The sequence below is a fragment of the Barbus barbus genome (assembly GCF_936440315.1).
Source record: "Barbus barbus genome assembly, chromosome: 22".
Classification (NCBI taxonomy): domain Eukaryota; kingdom Metazoa; phylum Chordata; class Actinopteri; order Cypriniformes; family Cyprinidae; genus Barbus; species Barbus barbus.
Window position 1 is genome coordinate 28,913,223 of NC_136750.1, and position 20,446 is coordinate 28,933,668.

General features: G+C 35.5%; 1 protein-coding gene across 2 annotated transcripts in view; it reads right to left on the reverse strand.

Annotated features, from left to right (window-relative positions):
• LOC306888027 (xaa-Pro dipeptidase-like) overlaps positions 1 to 20,446 on the reverse strand; it is a 75,928-nt gene that overhangs the window by 12,508 nt on the left and 42,974 nt on the right. The gene's annotated exons all lie outside the window — the stretch shown is intronic.

Consider the following 20,446-nt stretch of genomic DNA (forward strand, 5'->3'; position numbering starts at 1 on the left):
ACAACCTTCACCTGAAACAGATCAAATGCTTGAATGTCTATAGCAACAAACAGAAGTTTGTGACCCCCACAAACACAGTCACTCAATCCCATGATGCTTTGCTGTCAGCATCCACACCAAGGTCGAACGCTCATCTACACACTAAGACGTAAATGTGCTTAAAAATGAAACGCAAATACAGAAAGTGCAGCAGATGGTGGAGCGGATCAGGCTGGATAATCTAATCTCAGTGCAGTAAATCCTAATCAAATGCCGTGTTTGTGGCTGGTTAGAGTGACATTTCCCATCAGTAACCCGGGACAGCTGCTTATCATCACTCGTATTTGCATTTTTAGGACAAGCTGTGCCGTCCTTCACTCAAATTTCATCTGGATTTATCCATGGTCAGTCTTATTTTCAGAGATACACCCAAATGTTTCAGTCGCATAAAATCATTTCACTGATCAAGCAACTGAACCTCAACAGGATAATTACAGCAAAACAGTTTCTATGTCATGCACACACCTGTCCGTCAAACTCTGAGATGAGAATATTTAAAATGATGAGCATCAGTCCAAGCGCGGTCAACGCATGCAATTCATTCAGTCCAATGCTATTAATATTTCAAAAATCAGGTAACACATTTGTAGTGCAACTGTGAGATGTGCCTGAGTGACGTAATTCAATTATCAAAGCACACCATGTAAGAAATATCACCTAAGGGCAAACCAATTACACGTACACATTAAAATGAGGATTGACAAAAACCTTTTTACACATTATGCATTTAATATTAAGTTCATAAATTGTGAGGAAAATGATATTATATAAGTCAGAATCCAGTGATTCCCATGCATTGACTCAAATTTATTTATTAAAATTATGCATTTTACATTTTTATGAAGTGTTTCATTTTGAATGTTTTTCAAATTATTTACTTATTATTAAAAAACATTTAAAAATCATTTTAGTTTCACATTTTTATCATTTAATTATGTGCACACATTAAGATGAAGACTGACAAAAAACATTTTTTATAATATATAAAGTTTTTAATTTTAACTTCATAAATTGTGAGTTATATTATATAATTCAGAATACTGTTCCCATTCTTTGGCGCAATTTAATAAATATGAAAATTAAATATATCACAGTTGTCACAAACAATATGAAGCAGCACAACTGTTTTCAACATTGATAATAATCAGAATTGTTTCTTGAGCAGTAAATCAGTATATTAGAATGATTTCTGAAGGATCATGTGACACTGAAGACTGGAGTAATGATGCTGAAAATACAGCTTTGCGTCACAGGAAAAAATTACATTTTACAATATATTCCCATAGAAAACACTTCTTTTAAATAGTAATATTTTACTGTATTTTTGGTGGTGATGGCGCAGTGGATAAGACACATGCCTTTGGTGTGAGAGACCCGGGTTCGAATCCACTGTGAGACACCAATGTGTCCCTGAGCAAGACACTTAACCCCTAGTTGCTCCAGAGGCGTGCGACCTCTGACATATATAGCAATTGTAAGTCGCTTTGGATAAAAGCGTCAGCTAAATGAATAAATGTAAATGTAAAATTTTTGGTAAAATATATACAGCCTTTGTAAGCAGAAAATCTTACAAAAATCTTATTGAGCCCAAACTTTTGAATAATAGTGTACATATATTTCACAAAGAAATGATCATCAAACCCAAATATTACATGAATTTAGTTTTCTTTCCCTGATACATTACTGAATGCATTAACTACAAAAAACATTATGAGATTGTGGCTTTTATACCAAGTGCAAACAGTCAGTATGTCTCTTCCCCAGTGCTTTCTAATTGATGACCCCCCTCTTTCTCCGGGATGTGAGAGTGGCTGCAGTAAGTACAGTGGGCTCACGCTGTAATTAGCAGCTCTGTCTTCGTTTCGCAGGAACTTCAGCACACTTAAATCACCCTTAAATATGTGCTTTAAAAGGCCACTTTAACAAGACGTCTTTATATTCACATAAACTGCAATTAAAGTAAATGAGGGATGGAGTTTTAACGAGAGGTTAGTGAACACACTAGAATAACAGTAGATGACACGAGAATAAATTAGAATAACGATTGAAAACGGAGCCCAAGTGCCATCTAGGAATGATGATTTACGGGATTCTGCAGTATAGATGGAAACACAGTCAACATGAGACTCACAACCCATTCTACTCCTGATTTCTTTCTGAATGAAACAGGATATTGAACTAGGAAACAAAGTAGAGGAACTGATTGTATTGTGAAAGCGTTTCAGAACGAGTCAGGTGCTTGAGGGGGACAGTTTTTTTTGTCATTGAAAAAAAAGCAGCTAAAATAGCATAAAATATAATAGATGAAAATGAAGAAAACAAATTAGAAATATTATTTTAGCAACTAACAATTTTTCTTTTGTTGAGGTTTAAGTTGAAGCACTAAAACTATTAAAATTAAACTTTAAATGAATTACTGCTACATATAAAGACAACAACAACTGTTTTAAAATAGTTTTTGCTAATTAAAATAAAGCTGAAACTACATAACAAATATTAGATAACAAACTTAAACCGTAAATTAGATATGTTGCTTTGGCAACTAACTGAAATAAAAAAAAAGTTTAAGTACTAAAATATACAACATAAAAAATATACAAAACTAAAACTTAAATATAGAAAAAATATTAAAGCTATATAAATATAAAAAGCCATGCACTAATGAAAATGACAAAAGTATATGAAATATAGTAAAACGTAAACTAAAATGAAATTTAGAATAAACTCTAAAGTATTATATATAATACTACATATTAAAATAAAACAGTTCTCTCCTGAATCCGAGATATCACATTATTAACGCTGATTTTTGAAGTTGACAGTTATTTGTTGTCCTTTACTAATTTTTTCATTTTTTGAGAAATTAAGCAGGGTAAAAAAAGATTTGCACATTATCTCTCATGTAATTTTAAAGCCTTGTGCATGTGTTTGTGTTCTGAAATAATCCACCAGTTCTCTCTGCAGTGCTACGGTTGAGGCTTTTAGAAGAACTAAAAATTGAGAGAATCGTTGTTTTTCTCTCCCCTGTTGACACTCACAGACACTCGCAGGACCCGAGCTTCACCTGCGGGCATCATTAATGTGACTGAATCCCTGATCGATGAGATCTGTGTGTCTCCTCACAAACACAGAGAGAGCTGGAAGCCTCCCAGTGAAATGAGAGTCTCAGAAGCTGCATTTGCCAGCAGCCACAGTAAATATGATCACATGAGGCAGGCCATCTTTAATGTTGATCATATACCAATCTCATGCCCATCCTTAAGCCCAGCCTCAACACTTCTTTCATTATTGGCTATTATTGCTGTGGCCTTTATAAAATCAGCATTAACCTACATTAGATCAATGTGTTAACTATTGGAAAGATTTTAGAAAGTTTGTATCATCCACAAAAGCACCAGCTTAAAACAATAGTTATTTGGCAACTGGACCAACCAATAATCTACCTGAGAAATAAAGATTATGGAGACAAGAGGAAAATCAAATAACATGCACCGATGAATTGTTCACAATAAGATCAGCAACATGAATTTAGAAGATAAAACCTGAAAATTTTTATTTTATGTTGACTTTTAAAAGGAATAGTTCACCCAAAAATACATTTGCTAGAATTGTCCTCAGGCCATCCAAGTTGTGTTTGTTTCTTCATCAGATTTGGAGAAATGTAGCATTGCATCACTTGCTCAGCAATGGATGCTCTGCAGTGAATGGGTGCCGTCAGAATAAGAGTCCAAGCAGCTGATAAAAACATCACAGTAATCCATATCACTCCAGTCCATCAGTTAACATCTTAAGAAAAAAGCTGTGTTTTTATTCATCATTAAGGTTTTTTTTTAACTTCAAAACATTGTTCCTGGCTATACTAGTCCATAATCCATAATAAACCCTTTCCTCCAGTGAATAAGTCCATCTTCTGTTGTCTCTCACATCAACATCCACACACATATTTCTTTAGAGCTGTTTTGACTTGTAAACTGTGCTTGATCTGTGCAGATTTCTCTCCTGATTCAGACAAGATGACGTTTTCACTGGAGGAAGCGCTATTATGGATGGATTTGTTTCTTTTGTCTTCTCAAGATGTTAACTGATGGACTGGAGTGGTGTGGATTATTGTGATGTTTTTATCAGCTGTTTTGACTCTCATTCTGACGGCACCCATTCACTGCAGATGGATCCATTGCTGAGCAAGTGATGTAATGCTACATTTCTCTAAATCTGATGAAGAAACAAACTCATCTACCCATCTTGGATGAGGGAGAGGATATTTTTAGCAAATGTTCATTTTTAGGTGAATTATTCCTTTAAGTGACACAATGTCTTTTTTGATTTCTGTTTGCTCTCTCCTGAATTGTCATGTTTGACTGATGTTTCTGAACCCGTGACTCAAGTACAACAGCTTGACACGACGGTCACACCAGCACACGCTTACAGAGAGAAATGCGTGTTGATGACACTGCTTCAGTTCAAAGATGTTCAGGGTTTTTGAAGGCCCTCCAGCCCATAATGCCTCCTGTATTGATTAAAGGCTCGTGAAAAGCCTAGTTTTCAGTGGCTCTGCATGACATCCGGCTTCCGAAAAGGAGGAGCGCTTTGTAATCAGTTTTGGGAATCAACACATTTCTGAGATGTCGTCTCAGATCATGTTCAGGGCCGATACTTCCTGGCAGCCTAAATTTCGCTCTTTATTCTGTTACATAAAAGTGAAACTCATGCATAAGCAATCCTATTATAAAACTTACATAATAAATCTAATTATAAAATGACTGGATGCATTTGGAGGGGCATCTATCAGAGAGCAGAATTTATCCGCGGCCCAGTGCATGACGGACAGAAATGAAGAGGGAGAGAATCTCATGTGGGGACAGATCGCTCTCTCTGTTACTCTGAAAGAGCGTCTTTCATCAGAAAACAAAACTAAACAAAAAACAGTGCAAGTGAATGCAGCATGCGTTCAGTTTCAGAGAGGAACAGATTTGAGGCTGAGTCGAGTATTTTTTAGAAGTGTTCGAGGTGAGAATGAATTTACTCGAATACAAAGGGAATTTTGTCTCTCAAATATGCTGTGAAGTCCTTGAGGGTCTTAAAGTCAACATGAAATCAAAAATTAATTTCTCAAAACATGTTCCTGGTCTAATTGTCAATGATTCATGTATTTATGATATAGATACATATAAAAAAATATATAATTCTTAAAAAATAAATAAAAATATTGAATGATTACAATATAATTGATTTATTGATTGCACTGACAGTCTTTAATTTACAATAACAATGATTCAGTTACCACTAATAGCATATTCATAATCATATATACATGTATTTATTTATTTAGTGATTACAATTATGTGCGCGCTACCATTGGGATTCATGGAGATAGTTTTGATGGTGAACTTGACCTTCATCCTCCTCGTCATTCTGTTAAGTAATGGCCACTTTCACCCTCTAATCAATCATATCAAGTCCCATTAACTCACTGAACATCACTCAGAAATATCAGTTAACAGACGCCTAACAGGTTGTGAACAGCATTATATAACGGCTCTAATTAAGGAGGTGATATGTAATCAAGGTATAAAAGGAAGTGATAAAGAAATGTTGAACTCTCAAACCGTCACAAAAAAAAACATCAGTGATTCTAAAAATACAGAGCGGATTCAAAGTGAAGCAATTTTGTTTATTCCAGTTTCATCTAAGCCAGAAACTTTAATATCACACAGTGAAAGTTGCCTGCAAACGCAGACTCATATCAAAGCACATCAGGGCATAACGCTTCCTAAAAGTCATACATTTCCACATTACGCCGAGCCTGAAACTTCAAGAGCGTTTGGAGATAAAAAAAAAATTCTGCTCGTTCTGCGAGTGATTTCATCAGGGACACCGACAGCAGAATATTCAAAATCCATGAGGAAACTGACTCTGTATCACACCATAAAGACTCCGAGGCTCATGTTGCAATCGCGCATTGTTAAGTTTGTGCAAACTACACAAAAACTGAGTGAAATAAATTTAACTGGACAATTGCAATGTTTTAATTTCACTTACAGTGTAAGCCTAATACTTTATTTTTTAAATATTCTTACAAGCAAACAGTTAAATAAGCCCATATGATTGTCTTTAAACTTATTATAAATTTACTATAATTTTTTATAAATATATTTAGACCGCATATTTAATCCCAGAATGTAAGCATATTGCATATGGATGACACACTCAATACTTAAAGGCATAGTTCACCCAAAAATGAAAATTCTGTCATTAATTACTCACCCTCGTGCTGTTCATCTTCAGAACACAAATTAAGATATTTTGGACGAAATCTGAGAGCTGTCAGACCCTCCCATAGACAGCAAGGGTCATGAAACTTTCAAAGTCCATGTTTCATGAGCCTTGCTGTCTATGGGAGGGACTGATTAATGACAGAATTTTCATTTTTGGGTGAACTATCCCTTTAAATTTGGCCTAAAAAGAAAGCAGAATTACATTTGGAACAGATGTGTCATGCGTGCACAAATGATGCCTAAAATGTTGTATAAAATGTCTCGATACGTGGTTCACTAGCGCTCGGAACAGCTCACAACTCATTCTGTGTGTAAACTGAATTAGGCCTGTCACGATCATGCATTTTCTGCTGACGAGTAATGGTTATGTAAATAATTGCAAATAACAATTGTGTGTTTTGCTTGTGTCTCACAGTGCAAGCCTAACACATTTTTATTTTTTACTTGCAAACATGCCCGAATGATTTTCTTCAATGCTGTTACAGCACACATTTGATGGCATTTCTCTATGAGCTTCATGTTGTGTTCCGGTCATTCTGACCTGGAGATGATTTCTTTTTCTGGAAAATGCTTGTTAATGTTATTGCACTGGGCTAAAACCTACTGACTTTGCTCACATAGGGTATAACAACTTCCCAAAAATGTTTTGAATATTTTAGTCCTTTTTTAGGATTTTTTTCCCACCTTGTTACACACACACAAACAGAGTTTGTAAATCTCTCATTATGCTGTTCATCAAAAAAATCTTGGATTCAATCTTTATCAACTTGTTTTCTTTCAATTAAAATAAGTTTTGTATTTCTTTTTGAATCTGATTGATCAGGCCTCGCTGATCTGATATTATGCTCCTCAGTTTAAGTGAACATTGCCAAAAATTATCCACAATGCTCTTTTTTAACTTAAAAACAGAATATTGCCAAAATTATCCGCAAATAATGTTTTTTTTTTAAACTTAAAAACTAAATATTGCCAAAATTATCAACAAATGCTTCTTTCTACTCAAACTGAATAATGCCAAAATTAACATTTTTATTTAGGTTTTTACTCAAAACCTAGAAATATTGCCAAAATGATCCACAAATAATGATTTTTCACTCAAAAATTTAAAATTGCCAATGATGCTTTATATGATGCTTTTTTTCCACTCAAAAACTGAGGTGCATAAGCATAATGAGATTTACAGGCGTTTCTTTTGAGCGGCTAAATGTGAGTCAAATGTAAACTGCACAATCATAGTGATTATCTCAAATAATTGTAATTAAATCAAATAACCGCAATCAATAATCGCAACAGGCCCGCTCTGAATTTCAGTATTTACTTCAGTCTGGCGGCGTCTTCAGACGAGCACTTTGTGACTTTTTCCACTGGAAAAGTTTTGAAAGAGTGAAATTCACATCTGGGATCATTAAATCACAAAACTGCTATTAAATTCACAGTACAGAAGTCAGAGAGGTCGTTTGCATGCCCTGAGAGTGGAGCGGCTCTGTTTTCCGCATGTAGCAGCGTTATCTCTTTTCTGTGATGCAGCACATATCAGCCGCTTTGAAGTCTCAGCCAGTGGCCATCGCAAGAGAGTCCTAATGAAATCCTCAAACTGCTTCTAATTGCAGCTGTATCTGGAGTTTTTCCGAGGCTTGAGAGAAAGAGAGAGACGAGGGAAATGAGAAAGAGAGTTACAGAACAATGAGCACGACATAAATGCCAAGCAGCATGGGGACAAACGCCACCGCAGCAACATAAATAAGCGCAGACTTCATCGCCAGCATATTTATAACACAGGAAACACATCTGCGCGTGATTATTCTCCTGCAGATTTAATTAAATCAATTAAGAGTTACGGCTGTACTGATACACAAGAGGCGGCCGGTCCTGACTAATGCGTGTTATTAATTCAGACAAGAAGGTCATGCCTTCACATTTAGTAAAAGCAAACTAGAAATGCACTCAGCGAGGAGCAGGGAATTGTGGGATAGATTTCTGCGGTGTCTTTCATCCCGTATTGTCGGTTCCCCTGCCTATTTATAACTTGTAACCATAACAACAGCTGTATTACTTTACAAATATAAGAGAATCCCTGCCAGAGCGCAGGAAATAAAGTTTACGTCTTCTTCATCTTGATCGTAAAGGCAGAAGACATTAGAGGAACACAATAACTCAGGAGCTCGTCTGACACTTTCCCTTCGTCTGGAGAGATCCCTTGAAATTAAACAAAAAGATGAGTGAAAGCTTCGGAGACGCTGAGACAGGGAAGATAAAAAGATACAAAAAACGAGTATCTCTTTGTTTCACTTCCAAAACCTCTCCCATGCTTTCAGATGAAGCACCTGACTCTTATATATCATCAAATCTATTAAAACTGAACATGTTTGCATGCACATTAAAACATTAAAACCGAAATGTAGTTATATTCCGTGTACATATACATGCACAGACTGCAATGATTGAAAAAAAAAAAAAAAAAGTGGAGAAAAGCATGCATATCTTTAATTTAGTATGTTACAAACACACCTGACCAGCACAAAGATTAACCAGCAATAATTGTAGTAATTTAAAATTAACAAAGATTTATAACTATACTTGACATATTAAAAACATTTTGCAATGATCAGAAAAATATAAAAGTATAATAATAATAATAATAAATAACATGACGTACTTATAAGAAAATAATGTGCATTTAAATGATAATAATAATATAAAATTTTAATAATATATATTTTTTTCTTTTATAGAACTTAAAGGGATATTTCACAAAACAAAAATGCATTTAAATGTATCTCATCTGTTAACAACAACAGAATAATATATTTGCTAATATACATAATATTAAATGAAATAATAAATTATACATCATGAATTTAAAAATATATATTTTTTCCCATAGACCTTAAAAGGGATAGTTAACCCCCTTATTTTCTTTTTGAAGAAAATAACATCAAAAAGTATATAAAATAATCAAAAAGTCCCAAACTCTCTAGTTTAGCACCCTTATTTGTTTAGGACACACACACACATTTATATAACATTACATATATAACATTATGTATCACATTATATTTAGTCAGGGTCACAATTGTTTTATTTTCATCCTTAAATTTGGTCACATTTTAATCACTCTTTATATCTTTCCAAATCTGTATGACTTTCTTACTCCATAATACTGGAATATACTTTGAGTCTCAGGGTTATTTATGTATTTTGTCTGTACAATGGAAGTCACCAACATCCTTCAAAATATGCTCTAATTCCTTTCACAGAATAGGCCATCCAGGTTTGGAATGGCATAAAGGGCAAATAAATAATCACAGTACTTTCATTTTTGGGCAAACTGTCCCTTTAAAGAGAAGATAATGTGCATATAAATAATTCTCAAACAGGGAGTATAAAAAACAGTTCCCAGACAGATAGCGCTTCATCTGTTCTTCCTTAAGGAAGAGTCCCGAACAGGCAGGATGAACCCATCGAGGGCCGAATGAAGGAAATAGAGTGAGCAGAATCTACTTTGCTTGTGCAGCGGCAGGTAATGGAAAGCGCGAGTGTGAAAGTGAGCGTTGTCGTACGCAGCGCTGCCTCGGCTAACAAGCGTTTAGCTGACAACGGGTTAAAGCCAAAGCTTGACGTCTCTCAACTTTCTCGGCTCACAGATACTTTCTTTGGGCCTAATTGCTCCCTGAGGGACCAATCCTGTGGTCTGACCCGCATGAGCATGGCCCGGTGCATGCTGGGTAACCTTCGCCTCTCCAAAATATAGATCCATATGAGCAATATTCACAATTCTGGACTAAATAATACGAGCGGCTCCCGTCATAACAGCTGAGCTCACTTTTTATCCTGTTATTCTCCAGAAGAGATGAAAAATAATCTTTCAAGTCCCACGACACAAATTAAATCTCATAATCCCAAATATTTCAAACATGCTGGATTAAAATGGGAGATGAAGAACTATAACACATGTCAAACCAAATGAAATCGCATATGACAAAACTATATTTTTACATTTTCTTCATAAAATGTGATGGATTCTTGTGTGAAAAACCTTTCACAATGCTGAGGATTTAAGAAGTTAATTACAACCTATTCAAATATAGACACGTGCATAAGTATATTACTCATCATATACAATTTCTTGCAATTTCTGCTTCCACTGGACTGGATTTTTAAAATCTTTTTTCAGGACTGTTTTCTGAAAATAAGATTGAAACATATGTATGGTTGTGAAAGTGGTTGCACAATATATTGGCTTGGCCGATATTATCAGACAATATTTGCCATTTTTTTCATCAACTTTAAAAATGACCCAATCCCAGTGCTTGCACCCCCCAGATCTGCATATTTCATATGCATCACTTATCACGTACAAAGTTTGTTCTATTCGATTGTAAGTGGCCTGAGAAGTGGACATCACCGGATATGATTCCACTTCCAAATGAGTGTATATGCTCCATTCAAAGGGCATTAAAGAGTGCGAGGCGTGAATTTAAATAGCATTTACAGAGGTATATTATGTCACACTTCTCTAGTAAGTTTCGTTTGTGTGTGAAGACGTTGCAGGCAGCGGCGCAACACAAATCCATGAATGAATGTTCTGAAGTAAAATAAACTTCAACGGATTTCCCCTGCTCAGGGAGTAGGGAGCAATGAACACTGTGTAGGGATCATATCAATCGGAACACAGTTTATGCACGTAGCTCTCTTACAACGAGCCGGTTATCTGAATCAGGAGTGTTAACTAAGAGAGACTTTGTTCTTTGTTCTGCTGAACACAAAGGAAGATATCCTGAAGAATGTGGGAAACAGAGTAGTTCTGGGGCACCATTGACTTCCATTGTATTTTTTTTCCTACTGTGGAAGTCAATGGTGCCCCAAAACAGCCTGGTTACAAACTCACTGATTGCAGATGCACAGGAGCTCCCATTCCGCATCTTCTTTAGTTTATTCTCTCTAATAACTGAAAATCAAACTCTTTAATATATTTTCATATTTAATATTTTTTTTATTTTTTCAAGTAATTTCATGGTTTTAGTTTACTATAATAACGCTGTTATTGGTCTTGGAAAACCTTGATATAAGAGGAAGACTACAGATTACAGGCATTAAATAAAAATATAAAATGAATTAATTTAATTATATTTATTAATATTCCGGTCTGGGAAAACCTGGATATATAAAAAAAAAAAAAAAAAACATTTAAAAAGTTTAATTTAATTTATGTAAATTTATAAAATAAAATTAAATCTAAAATAACTCAAAGTTAAACTTTATAATACTTTTTCATATACTGTCGACATTCAGCAAATATGCATTTTTGAATATTTAATAAACATATAATGAATACAACATTTACAGATTTATTTTTACAGAAATTAACTTTATTCTTTTTTTCAAATTGATTATTTGCTCAATATATTTATTTATAGAAAACTTTTTTATTTAAAAGCTAAAATTGGGGGATTTGAGCTCTTGACATCTGGCAACTGCAAAGTTTTCATGGTAAGGAACCAGCAGACAAAAACGCAAGTGATAATGCTTACTAAACTGAGAGAAGTGTCGGAAGTGGGACGTTTATTTTGACAGTGATGTCAAATATGTTTTGCATATTTAATTATTTTTTTTTTTTCCTTTTTCTTTTAAGTTTTTCATGGTTTTAGTTTACTTTAATAACCCTGTTATTGGTCTTGGACAACCTTAATATATGAGGAAGCCTCATTTTAGAAGCTCTGATTGGGGGATTTGAGCTCTTGACATCTGGCAACCGCAATGTTTTCAGGATAAAGAATCAGCAGATGAAAATGGCAAACATTGATGCTTACTGAATCTACGTTTTAACTCTAATCTACAATAAAACTATGATTCATTGTGCAGCATCAGCAATCAAAAATCCACTTTGCAGTAAAAGTGGCAAAAACGACTATAATGCAAAGGCTCTGTTTGGCCACATTGACCGCACTCTGCGTGAACTTTTAGGAAGATCAACTCTTCTCACCCGCTGTCATCAGCAACTGCAGCTTTCAGTTCTTCATGGCTTCAAAGCTCATGACACAGCAAACCCATCATCAGCTCGCCGTGAAGACAGATGCTTCACAAAGCCTCCACTTCATTTCTTTCACCTCTGAATATCTTCATCATCTGCTGCCTGTGGACAAGGCCGAGTTTGAGCTTCATTTTTAACACGTTCATTATTTGCTCTAGAAAATGTCTGCAGGATACGAGAAAAAAAAACAAAAAAAACTCAGTCCTCGAGGAACAAACCCAAACTTCATAACACATGAAGTTAAGAGAGACATTCGTCAGCCTGCGGCGATGAGAGGAAGCATCATCAATCTGAGAAAGCAAGTCCTGGAGTTTCTGTTCCTAACGCTCACGTTTGTCCTACTTTAACGCTACGTGACCGAATACAAATGCAGCGTCTGTACCGCATCCATTCAGCTGCAAAACAACCAAGCATTAGAATTACTGCTGTGTATAATCATCTCATTAAAGAATAAAAATGAAAATTCAGTCAACATTCATTCACCCTCAGGACTGATGTTCTTCTGTGCAATACACAAGAGACGCTGTGACCGTCCAGACTGTGCGTGTCAAGACAAGTCACGCTAGTCTGATGCCAAAGAAGAGACTTGCAACCAATGATATTTGACATCACTGATGTCCATCCGCCTCCGATGTGTTTTGACACGCCATATTTGATTCAGACATATGAGAACATAAATAGACAGGAAGATTTTCAGCTAAGAACAATGTTAATAGTCAAATATTATACAGGTTTGGATTTTATATTCCTGTAAGATAGTGGTTCTCAACCAGCGGTCTTCAATAGCAAACACCAGAAAACTTCCGAAGGGACCTCAAGATGACTTCAACAAACATTCAAATGAGCTAAAACAACTAAAACCCAAGATGTTTCTTATTTTAATTTAATTCAACCACTTTTTTGTAATTTTTCTGTGTTATTTTTTAGCATCAACAGTGTTGAGACACTATTGCATGTTTATATAATATATCTGTATAATATACAAAAACAACAAAATTACTCAAACTTTGACTAAAATTACATAGAAAAGTTTTAAGTAACAAAAAGTACATCATCAAAGTTTTAAGTAACAGTAATTTTGTTGTTTTTGTCAATAAAAAAAATGCCTATACATATATTATTTATTATATATATGTCTATGTTTATATAATTTGTAATGTATATATATATACGTACACACTACAAGTTTCAGGAGTAACAACCGCATTTAAATGCAGGAGTGAGTCCCATAAATTATCGTTTCATGTGTGTACAGAACAGCACTCAGTAAAAGTTTAGCTGTTTGTTATGTGCCATTTTTTGACTAAAGACTCTTTTTGTCCATCCATTTTAACTAAACTACCCCTGATAGACGTGCAGCGTTGTGTTTATGCTCGGGAGGCTGCTGTAGAGAGCCCTGTCTTGCCATGTCCTCATATCTACAAGCGCTTTTAAGCATGTTGTGTGGTCTTATCTCATAAAGGCACTTTATTAAGTTAATAAAGTGATCTGTTGTGGATATGAGTTTTTTTTTTTTTTTGTTTAGTTTTTTTGGTGTTATAAAACGAAGCATTTGGGTGTTTTAGTGTTTTTTGTGCTTGTCCTTATTTGTTGTTTTTTTCTATGAAGACCTGGCAACACTGACACTCTACCGCAGGGCTCATGAGCGCAGCTAGCCCCGTGCTAAGTTAAGACTTCTTTCATTGTTATTTTCTTGCATCTCACATACAGATGAAGACACCGATGCACGTTCAAACACGTCATTAAGTTGTCCAGTTCAGTTCCGTACACACTGTGTAGAATTTCTGTAAATGCGGTTGTCACTCCCGTATTTTAGTGAATTATGTGTGTACAGAAAGCGATTAAGGAGTAAAAGGTGAACTGACAACCGAATTTAGCTGCAGTGTGTACGTGGCCTATATATATAGAGAGAGAGATACCGTGGTTACTATGGCAGTTGGCAGCAAAATAATCAGCTCCTGATTTAACAACATTTTTACCAGAAAATGTATGTTTTTCATGACTCAAATCTTGATTAAATAATTGGATACTTAACTGTGAACAATAGAGGCAGAAGAATCCCTTAAAAAATCCTGTGACTTGGATGGAATATCTAATGAGCTGCTGAAACATAGCAGCTCCAAACTGAAAGATGCTATTCTGAAAATATTCAAATCTCGTTTTAAAACCAGGATACTTTCCTGAAATCTGGAAAGAAAATCTAATAACTCCAATTTTTAAACAAGGTGAGAAGTACGACCCAAACAATTATAGAGGCATTACAGTCAGCAGTAACCTCGGAAAACTATTCTGCTCTATTATTAATGACAGATTAGTTCAGTTCATTCAAGGCCACAAAATTCTAAACGACTGTCAAATTGGATTTATGCCAAAACAGAGAACATCAGATCACATTTACACACTCCACACACTCATACAAAAATACGTTCAGCAGACAAAACAAGGAAAAATATTTGGCTGCTTCATTGATTTCCAAAAAGCCTTCGATTCGGTATGGCACAATGGACTTTTACTAAAACTTATCCAAAGTGGAATAGGAAGAAAGACATATGACATCATAAAGGACATATACAACGGGAACAAATGCTGTCAAAATCAATAACAAATGAACTTATTATTTCAGTCAGACCAAAGGAGTCCATCAAGGCTGCAGCCTCAGCCCGACTCTATTTAATATCTATATTAACAAACTGGCATCAGCACTTGATAAATGCAGACAATCTTCTGCTGCTGTCGCCTCATGAAGGGGGGCTGCACCAAAGCCTCTCCATTTTGGAAAAGTACAGTAATGATTGGGCCTTACCGATAAACATGGAGAAGTCGAAAATCAAGATCTTTCAGAAAAAGCCTCGTCTTGCTGTACAATTGGGGGAACAATTATTAATCATATCACCTGTTATAATTATTTGGGTCTGATGATCTCAGCCTCTGGACAGTTCAATACTGCAATAAAAGATCTGACAGATAAGGCACGCAGGGCTTTTTACAGAATAAGACGACCGCTGTTCAAATTCAACCCACCCATTAAACTGTGGCCGAAAATCTTCGATAGCATCATCAAACCCATTCTTCTCTATGGCTGTGAAATCTGAGGCCCCAAATTTAAACCCTCTTTACCATTTACAATAACTCTCTGTATTCTTTTAATCTGTTATTTATTTATTTTGTTTCTCTTCTCTTTTCATTGTGATATGTTGGACATGTGTTTATTTTTCTCCTTTTTTATTAATCTGTATGTTTGTATAATATACTTATTGCTTTGGTAACATTGTGATGTTACGCAGTCATGCCAATAAAGCTCATTTGAATTGAATTGAAATTAATTGAATTGAGAGAGAGAGAGAGAGAGAGAGAGAGAGAGAGAGAGAGAGATTTATATAGAGATTTAATTAACAGAATCTAGGAGTATTTACAGATCAAAATAAGTTCTGAAAACAAAGCAGAGGAAATAAACGATGGAGGCAGAGCTTTGGACATTGCTGTGGACAACAGAGGGCCTTAGAGTCAAAAAGACTGAGATTCACTGCTTTAAAAAGAAGGTCATCAATGGATTTTCCTGCTGTTATCTTCTCATGTTTCCTATGTTTTCAGTAAACTCATGTTCTCCAAATGTCCTCTACCGATGTTGAAAGCACCTATAAATCTGACATCAGCAGTGCTGCCAGCACTCAGTGCGTCTAATTACCAAACTATCCCACACACACACAAGCACAGTCACACAATTCAGAGAAGTAAAGAGTTAAAAATAAATAATGAAATTTCCAGCTTTGTGCAATAGTGAGAGGATCCTCCACTGCGCTCACCCCTGCAACAAAACTCAATTTAAATCGATTCTGTGTCTCAAATCCTGGATGGTTTTTCCTGTGGGACGCAGGAGCCTGTGCGGCCTCTAATGCACATTCAAAGAGAGCTTCTATCAGGCTCAGCTACTGATACTGACAAACAATAAGTCCTACAATACTAAAAAAAGCAACCAATTTAATTACGTAATTAGCTTATGTTATTTTACTTCTACCTGATCTGTTAAAAAGCCAAGCAGCGATCCTAAAATAAATAAATAAATAGATAAAATAAATAAATGCATTTGATAAATTCATTTCATTAATTTTTAAAAAAGCCATAAATTAATTTCAGCAGTCGATTTCTGTGTCATTATTGCCACTCAAATAAATGCTGTTCTTTTGAACTTTCATGAAAGAAAAAAATACTTTAAATAAATATTTAACACATAAATATTTAGAAATGTTAAGCATTTTTGCAGTAGATTCCAGTGTCATTCCCACCGAGGAACCTCAGCTGCTTCATTTAATAAGCAATTACAAATGTAATAAAGCAAAAATGCAGTAATGCGTGATACAATGTTAAGTCTATGCTGTTTTCATCAAGTTACTGTGTTTATATGTGCAAACGTACTGTAACTGTGTGAATGTTAGGAATGTGCATTTGAGTCGTTCGGACTGAGTAAAGAAAATATGACAAATATTTCAGTGTTCATCTCTAACCGACTAGACCACAAGGCACTGCCAACAAATGCCACCATAACCCATTACAACAATATTGCATAACTTCAGAGTAACATTCAAACTAGATATAAAAAGAACTGAATAGTTCAAAAGACTGAGGCTAGTACATTTTCTTTCCTCAAAGAAATTCATACTTTTATTCATCAAGGACGACACATTAAATCGATCAAAAGTGACAGTGAAGACATTTATAATGTCACAAAAGATTTCCATTTCAAATTAACGCTGTTCTTTTGAGCTTTCTGTTAATCAAAGAATCCTGAAAAATTAAATGCATCACGGTTTCCACAAAAATATGAATATTCACACACACACACACACACACACACACACAAATACACACACACACACACACACACACACACACACACACACCTGTTTGTCGCAGTGACTGCATGACTGCAGCGGACACATAAAGGAGCTCAACATTAAAAACCCTCATGGTCCCTGAAGGAAAGTTGGGTTAGATTACTTTATTCATACCCGCAGGTAAATTTGTCTTGCAGTAAATGACAATAACAACCATCCATGACACAAATTACATAACATAATAAGACATAATAAAACATAATAAGTAATATAAATACACCCAAACTCCCCCATCCTACAGCTTATTTAACACAGTTAAAACAGCAGGAACAAAGCTATTTTTATGTCGCTTTGTTTTACACCTCGGAATTAAAAACCTCCGTCCAGAAGGAAGAAGCTGAAACTCACTGTGCAAAGGGTGGGATTCATCATTTAAAATAGAAGTAGCCATTCGTTGCAACTGTCTGGTATACAACGAAGCTGGATCCAACTTTGACTCACCCATCAAACGACTCGACCATTTAACTATCTGGTTTAGAGAATTTCTTGCTTTTAAAGATGTTTGACCAAACCATACGACCAAAGAAAAAGACAAAACTGCTTCAATAAACACATGATAAAATATGATCATTAACGTTCGGTCAATATGAAATTGTGATAATTTCCTCAAACAATACAAGCGCTGGTGACCTTTTTTACACACGGCTGCACAATTAGCTTCGAAATTCAATTTATCATCAATAATAGTACCAAGGTATTTATAAGATTTCACGTACTCAATAGTCTGGCCTTTAATTAAAGTAGCTTAGTTAGAGTAGAGTAGAGTTAGAGTAGTTAGAAGAAAACTGGATGGAAATTGGCTTCTCCTGACCACACAGAGGGGTAGAGATGAATGCACAGGTCACATCCCAGCATGCACTTGGGCGGCTGGAGCTGAGAGGGACGGTATCATTAGAGGAAGTAGATCATGCATCACAATCTCTGAAGGTCTGGACAAAGCCAGTGTTGCGCGGTCCGCTTCGAGACCTCTGGATGCCACAGCGGTGCTACTTTAGAGGACAAAACGAGTGGAGGGAGTCGGTCTTATCTTGTACTTCTCCAGCAGCAGATATTGAGAGGAAATCCCTGGAAAAAGCTGCAGCTTATCAGAGCTTTTGTTTGGCGAGCAGAGAAGAGGTCAGCTGGTCTTATCAGACACAAAAACACCACTAGAAGATTAACACCTCACAGATGAAATACAGAACACTAGATACTCATCATGTAACATAGTTAAAGGTGCTGTAAGTGATGTTTTTCAAGAGCGTGCATAAAATATTACTGCTTCCTGACAGATAAGTACATGTCGTGAGGAATCACAACTGCCTCTGCTACGAGAAGGAGAAAACAACACTCAGATGTTTGGGGTTGGTAAGATTTTAAATGTTTTTGAAAGTCCCTTCTGCTCACCAAGGCTGCATTTATTTGATCAAAAATACACAAAAATTAGTGAAATATTATTAGGATTTAAAATAGCTGTTTTATTTGTGAGTAGATGTCAAAATGTAATTGATTCCTGTATTTCCAGCATCATTACTCCAGTCTTCAGCGTCACATGATCCTTCAGAAATCATTCTAATATGCTGATTTGCTGCTCAAGAAACATTTCTGATTATTATCAATGCTGAAAACAGTTGTGCTGCGTCATACTTGGGTAGATTATTTTTTTCAGTATTCTTTGATGAATCCACTTTTTCCACTTCCACTAATACATTTTTTGCCAACATCAGCCCTGATTTTAACGACCAAAAATGCATTTACTTTTAGGATTTACATAATCCCACTGTTGTTGTTTTTAATGGAAAAATACAAAAAATCAATTATTTTCTGTATACTACATGCTAAGCAGATTTTTTAGGGTTATTACAGTCTTAGACAAGTCAATGATTAGAAACAGCATTAATTTTGCATGATGCATATTTTTTTTGTGCCGTGTCACATTTACAAAAAAAACAACAAAATTATCACTAGATCACACAAATTTCTCAGTACATACATACAAATCCCAATCTGATATCTATACCAACACAACCACACAATTATAATTATATCATTTCAGTACTATTGAAATTCAAAGAAAACAGGCTCCACAGGCCAAACGAGAAAATGGTGTCAAAATAGTAAAAAAATTTAATAAAATAATAATAATAAACAAATAAATAAAAATAAGTAAAGAAATTAAGAAATGACCATGAAATACTAAAATTCCAATAACAGAATTTATTTATATTTAAAGGGGTCATCGGATGCCCATTGTACACAAGTTGATATGATTCTTTAGAGTCTATAACATACTGTGGTTAAAATTTCTCAATGGGAGTGTAAAAAACATCTTTACCCTGTCAAAATCAGCTTTGTTTTCAGCACGCTGTTATAGTCAATGTTGCTTTAAATGCTCGTGAGCTCTGCTGCTCTCTTCTGTGGAGTGACGAGCAGACCATAGATATGTATAGATTCCCTATTCGACCGCTCCAGATACATTGACGTATCGGCCGCATTCACCATAATAATCAATGAATATTCAATGATATACAAGCGTATACCTTGCTGTTGTAGACGCACGCAGTCAATGCGCTCAAAGATTCGCTGACCATTCCAAAAATGGCGGATGGCTTACGTATCGCGGCCCATGATGGCATCTAGGTATATATTTCTATGGAGCATACTAAACCTCAGCCACGGAACTGGCTAACTAGCACATTATTAAGAAAGGCGATATGTAAAGATTCATAAAAACCCTTATACTCACTTCTTCTGTAGATAAAGCTGGATCACGAATGATTCGTGTGAACATAGATGCATTTATGTAGATCAGGGATCGGCACATTCACGTCAAAGCTAAAGTAACATTAATCTTCTGCCTCTTCAGCTGCTCAGATGTCGGGAGTAACTGACGACTGCTATATTCATTATTACATCCAACAACTAAACACTTCAATCGCTTAATCTGAGAAATCTTGTCTTCCCCTGCACCGGAGGCAGACAGCTCTCAGCTCACTCAGGGCGGGTCTAAGGTAAGACGGTCTTGTCAATCAACTATCGTGGGAGGGGCCTGTGCAGAACTATGTCATTCTGACAGGGCTCTCAGAACAGCCTGATTTGAGAAAGGGGATTTAAAAAAAACCACTGGGTGGATTTTTATCATTATAGGATGGATGTGTACACACACTTCCAACACACATTTTTGTTTAAACAACTTGTAAAGTGAATTTTGCATCCGATGACCCCTTTAA